The sequence below is a fragment of the Triticum aestivum genome, chromosome 3A (assembly GCF_018294505.1).
Source record: "Triticum aestivum cultivar Chinese Spring chromosome 3A, IWGSC CS RefSeq v2.1, whole genome shotgun sequence".
NCBI lineage: Eukaryota > Viridiplantae > Streptophyta > Magnoliopsida > Poales > Poaceae > Triticum > Triticum aestivum.
In genome coordinates this window covers 352211510-352217742 of record NC_057800.1, presented here as the reverse complement: position 1 = coordinate 352217742, position 6233 = coordinate 352211510, and the positions used below count along the sequence as shown (strand labels likewise).

The following is a 6233-nucleotide window of genomic DNA, read 5'->3' as shown; positions in this document are numbered from 1 at the left end:
TATGGCACGCTTCATCATTGTCATATTGCTTTGCATGATCATGTAGTTGACATCGTATTTGTGGCAAAGCCACCTTCATAATTCTTTCATACATATCACTCTTGATTCATTCCACATCCCGGTACATCGCCGGAGGCATTCATATAGAGTCATATTTTGTTCTAAGTATCGAGTTGTAATTCTTGAGTTGTAAGTAAATAAAAGTGTGATGATCATCATTATTAGAGCATTGTCCCAGTGAGGAAAGGATGATGGAGACTATGATTCCCCCACAAGTCAGGATGAGACCCCAGACGAAAAATAAAAAAAGAAGAAAAAAGAATCCATAAACAAAAGAGAAAGGCCCAAATAAAAAAATAAGAGAAAAAGAGAGAATGGGCAATGCTACTATCCTTTTTCCACACTTGTGTTTCAAAGTAGCACCATGATCTTCATGATAGAGTGTCTCCTATATTAATACTTTCATATACTAGTGGGAATTTTTCATTATAGAACTTGGCTTGTATATTTCAATGATGGGCTTCCTCAAAATGCCCTAGGTCTTCGTGAGCAAGCGAGCTGGATGCACACCCACTTAGTTTCTTTTTGAGCTTTCATACACTTATATATCTAGTGCATCCGTTGCATGGCAATCCCTACTCACTCACATTGATATCTATTGATGGGCATCTCCGTAGCCCGTTGATACGCCTAGTTGATGTGAAACTATCTTCTCCTTTTTGTCTTCTCCACAACTACCATTCTATTCCACCTATAGTGCTATGTCCATGGCTCACGCTCATGTATTGCGTGAAGATTAAAAAAGTTTGAGAACATCAAAATTATGAAACAATTGTTTGGCTTGTCATCAGAGTTGTGCATGATTTGAATATTTTATGTGATGAAGATAGAGCATAGCCAGACTATATAATTTTGTAGGGATAGCTTTCTTTTACCATGTTATTTTGAGAAGACATGATTGCTTTATTAGTATACTTGAAGTATTATTATTTTTATGCCAATATTAAACTTTCGTCTTGAATCTTTCGTATCTAAACATTCATGCCATAATAAACAAAACTAGTTGACCCGTTGCACCAAATAGCGCAAAGACCCGCCAAAGCCATGTTGTCGATGAAAATAATTTCATTTTGCAAGGACATATGGCAGGGAACAGCTGAATTAATGTGGGCGTTGAAAAGGAAATCCATGGGGTAACAAATTTAACCCGAAGGTCCTTGATAAAAAACAATGAAGGCTTGTTGTCAATAATAAGATGTATAATAACAGTACACGTTGTGCCAGATGGCACAAGGTCCCATTTCAAACCAAGAGCTATTTGAAAATAATTGACAATTTGGCAATAATAGGATCCTTTTAATAATGAAAATTGAAAGAAACATAGCCTCAAACTATATAACAGAGTTTTCAAAATGCAGGCATCCTCTCTATACAATTCTGCTATGTGAGCTGGAACTTTGGAATCAAGGTCACGCTTTTTGTCCTTGCACCGTTGGTAAACTGTGCCCTCCCACTACTCTGAATCCATAGCATTTTGTCCTTCACAACCCCTTTATAAGTCAAATGCACTATAATTCCTTCATTTTTAAAAGGAGCTTAACAACCAATGCCTTGCACAACATTTTTCATCTCTTCAGTGAGGCATGTTTATAGTTCCCACTCCTCTGCTCTGTTATGTTAGAAGGATCCACTCTCTATAGCCATCTCTTCTTTTTTGAAGGGAACTGGACAAACAATGCCCAATGCCATGTTTATGAAATGTTGTACTGTAATATAAGTGCAAACATGAAACGATAAACCAATTGAAGAAACAAGTACTTTTTGGTCTGCTAGAATTTAAGGGCAGACTTGAAATGGAAGGGCAAACCAAGATTGACAAGTACCACATCACGAAAAAAAGTTTATAACAGATATAGAAGTGACAATAAACAAGTTTTTCAAGATTTACAATGAACTACATGATTTGGCTTCTTGCTCTAAAATAGAAACAATCTGCAGCACTAACTTGGTGACAATCCCACCAATTCAACGACAATGGACATATTTTCTACACTTCACTCCTTTGCGGCTTGTAGAATCAAAGGGCTACGACCATCATTGCAGAAAAGGAAAAAATTAACAATAGTTCTTGCGTGAATGAGTCATCAGGTAATCATGTGAGTCTACTATATATAAACAATAGGCAAAATTCAGCAACAAAGGTAACATGTGTAGTGAGAAACTGGATAACATAAGGTATACTTTCAATCAAGTCTAGAGGAACACATAGTACGCGCAGGAAGTTTTCACTGACGTAACAATGCAACTATTCATAGCAACAAAATTTATACGGAAAAGGGAGATACTTCTACTCAAACAACAACAACAAAGCCTTTAGTTCCAAACACTCCTACTCAACCTCCCTAAAATTTAACCGGATTTCATCTGATAACCTAGAGGCCAGCTGGAGATTGAGCAATATTGGAATATAGATATATATTTCAAACAAATTAATGAACTGTTGAACGGATCTTAGAAGGATGGCCTCACTTGGGGATTTGGAACTTGAGTATCTCCATGGCTAATCAAGGCTTAGAGAGGCAGCAGTTAAAGCATCAGTCGAGTTAAGGTATGCCTCTATCAATCCTTCTTTTAGTAATCTGAACACAACGTTAATAATGCCAAGGAAAATACCTTGATACCTTGTTCATGGTCATCTCGTTATTGAGAAAGTAAATGTAAAACTGGCCTACAAGATAAAAGCATTTCCCAGTACCTGAATGTACAACCTGGGATCGTCATGCTCTTAACATTCAGTTACTGGGAATACCGCTGGATGAAATATAGTGCAAACTCCAGATCTTATAGATTTTAATACATTCAACAACTAAGACTTTGAGCCATGAGATCATATGTCAATAGTTACATTTAAGCTTGTGAGAGCATAAATCAATCATAAAAAGGCAGAAAGAATAGGCTCAAGAACACAATAAGGGCTTAAACTACTTATTTGAAAACAGTGAAACAACTCATTAAATCTAACTAATTTTAAATGATCCAGTTTTAAGAATTAATATGGTACAACTAAGAGAAGGCTACAAAATCATCAATCAAGAAGACTCTATATAAAATTGATAATTAGAGACAACTGTCACCACTCGGTCACATACCATGGTCGACATGAGCAATGACAGACATGTTATTGATAATTTTTTATCCATAATTCCACAGAACTCCTCCGTTCTAAACCTCGCCGTTTTGACTGCCTTTGAATGTCACACCAGGAATACCCTTCCTGCTCTAATAATAGCAAGCTATCAGAATCAAGCAATAATATAGTGTGAATAACTGAACATGGAAATCCGACAGTAATATATACTAACGATTCTTTAAAGTAATTATGACCACAGTTGTCTACTCAAAGCTCAAAAGCGCACTTAACAATGGTGTACAACAATTAGTTTTATACACTGCCACCAAAATATTTTAACCAACACTTCGACCAACAGCCCCGGTGAAGTGAAATATATAATTAATATGGTCAACCGAGCATATTATATTAATGTATTAGAACTAATAAAAGTGCACTGAGAAGGCATACATAAAGCAAGAACAACCACTGTTAAGAGAGCGGATGATCACAGTAATGACAGAAAATAACACATGGCAATAACAAAGAAACATAATCCATTATGAAGAGGATGCAGGTGGAAAGAAACGTAATCCAAAAAATAAGACTAGTATAGACAAGCCTCCAAAGCTAATACTACTATTGACACACCTCCGACACTAAGACTATATAGACAAGCCTCCAAAAGTAAGACAAATGGAACACGAAGTAGTACCTCCTGCAATTTCTTCCATCTAATTCCTTTTGATTCTACGGGAAAAGGTTGCAACATGAGGAATAGCCTGCAGATATAGATAGATCAAATGTTCTACAAGTCAAAAAAATGTTACTGCTAGCCATAGTGCATACATTCTATCTCTTATTGTACTTTTTGCAACATACTACGACTCAGAGCAAATACATGACATATCATGGTAATGCCACAATGGTTATTATCGACTGGAATGAGTTGTCCAGATTTTTACTGGTAAATCAATTCAGTTTACATGCAACTAACAAAATTTTATAGGGAAATGTTGTACTGATATCATGGTGGCGCAAGCATAGAAGTTGTTACAGAGTGGAAAGAACAGTCTAGATTTTCAGTACTGAATATGTCTAGCATCGCAAAAAGCTACAGTTAAGCCTCTCGCATGCTAACTATCTATGTTGAAGCCGGTAGAAAACCTGCACTTACAATGGCACGTAGAAAAACAATGGAATGTAGCTTTTTGCAATGCGAGAGGCTTAAGTGTAGAAAACCTACACTTACAATGGCATGTAGAAAAACTATTGCAGTTGAAGGAATCATCACCACCACAAAAGGCGAGAAAATAGAAGCTTCAGCTAGCACCGAGTCATAATATGATAGTAGATAGCTCCAAGAAGAAATAGATTATATGTACTTTGAGCCGACACTAAGTTGTGAGTTGCTATCTAGCAGCCACAACTTCCCTTTGAGCCGCCATAGCCACTGTTTCCACATGTGTAGGTTGCTGCTGCCAACAACTCTTATTTATCTGCACCCTCCTAGTTCTGAAATTAAAGGAATGAAGCACGAAGTTTAAAGATTGAAGAGAATAGTAAACAACTACAGGTTTCAAAGGTGTGGTGAATTTAACTTGCAAATCTACATATGTAGACCTCACTTTTGTTATGCAAAACACCCTACAATGTAAAGGATAGCAATGCCAAAATAACTAAGATACATGCTCTTATATTACACGCTTTCAAACTTGAGAACATGACTGTCGCTGCTTCCGCGTCGCATGTATTTGCTGATTTATGTGATGTAGTATGTACTTTGCAATAAAAAAGATTATTATCCATGTAGCAATACTGATAATCAAACAAAAGTATGGAACTATGCTTTGTAAGTAACTGGTACAGACGCTATTTAGAACCATAGCAAAACATCTACACAATTAAAATATCCATGACTAATTTTCTTCTCTATAATATATTTTCTGTTTAGAGAAAACTACTCAAGGGTGGTAATCTCTAGCATTTATTTACCTACAGTACTCACATCGATATCCATGAGACAAAAAGATGGAGAGGTAAATTAATTTTCGTGGGGACTAATTGTCAAGATGCTGCAACTGCCATACATACAACAACTAAGGACACTTGCAATCAAGCAAAGGAACAAAAGACTCCTCTATAAAGAGAAAAGGAGCTCCAGGACAAATCTATCCCCTTCTCGACAAGGAAAGATCAAGGTACCAAACAAACTAAGAAAGCCAACAAATTTTTTTCCAGGAATATAGCTAGATCCGAGAGCATCTCCTGAGCAGTAATAAACAAAAATCCACTTTGCAGAAACTTAGCTGAGGTACCCAACAAACTTAAAAAGACAACAAAATTTCTATATGAAAGGGTGAAGAAGCTCACCCAACAGAAGAACTGGAGCATGGACCTGCCGCAATCACCGCGCATCCTTGGGTCCGCGGCTAGCACGCTCGTTTTCGTTGGGGTCTCCTATTCTCCCTCCAAATCGGACGGTGGCTGAGCACCACGGAAGGACGAGCCCCCCTGCATAAATAGATAAGATGAACATCAGCAAGGGAGGGAGGCGATGGCGGATCTAGATGGGCGAGGCAAAGGAGCAGCCATAAATCCCGAGCACGGCGGTCGGTGGGGGAGAGCGACTTCGGCTGCTGGCGGGTGAGGGCGCGGGAGATCGGCGGCTGGCATGTGAGGGCACGAGAGGTTGATGGCGGCGAGGGCGCGAGAGGTCGAGCCGCCAGCTGGGGATGAGGAGGAGGCATTGGGGAGTGGATGGAAGGAATGAGATGGGTTGCTTTCACCCTGCCGCGTGAAGAGATGCGCGTGGAAGGAGACAAACCATCACCCAAGTCTCTCCCTAACCATCACCCAAGTCTCTCCCTAACCATCACCCAAATCTCTCCCCAAGGCCAACTCCAACGCGCCCCAAACGCACGTCCGTTTTATCTGAATTCTGTCTGTTTGGGTAGAGTGATGGAGTCGTGTCCGGACCTGTCCTGGGATGCGGTGGCCGTGCGCCCAGCGCGCGGACGCATCCCGGCCGCATCCTGTCCGCGTACATTTTTCTTTGCAAGTCCTTAACTTTTTTTCTTCATTCATTTTCGATGCATGAAAAATACATCATCACATTTTGACT

General features: G+C 39.0%; 1 long non-coding RNA gene across 4 annotated transcripts; it reads right to left on the bottom strand.

The window, feature by feature from the left end:
* Positions 1–1854: 1854 nt before the first annotated feature.
* Positions 1855–6001, bottom strand: LOC123061281 (uncharacterized). 4 transcript variants are annotated; one of them, XR_006428831.1, is made up of 4 exons: positions 5483–6001; positions 3825–4624; positions 3150–3279; positions 1855–2085 (listed from the first exon to the last, which is right to left on the bottom strand). It is a non-coding gene; the product is annotated as an uncharacterized lncRNA (long non-coding RNA). The 4 variants fall into 4 exon arrangements; XR_006428830.1 differs by having other exon boundaries at positions 1855–3279; positions 3825–3891; positions 4362–4624; positions 5483–5997; XR_006428828.1 differs by having other exon boundaries at positions 1855–3279; positions 5483–5999.
* Between the last annotated feature and the right edge of the window lie 232 nt (positions 6002–6233).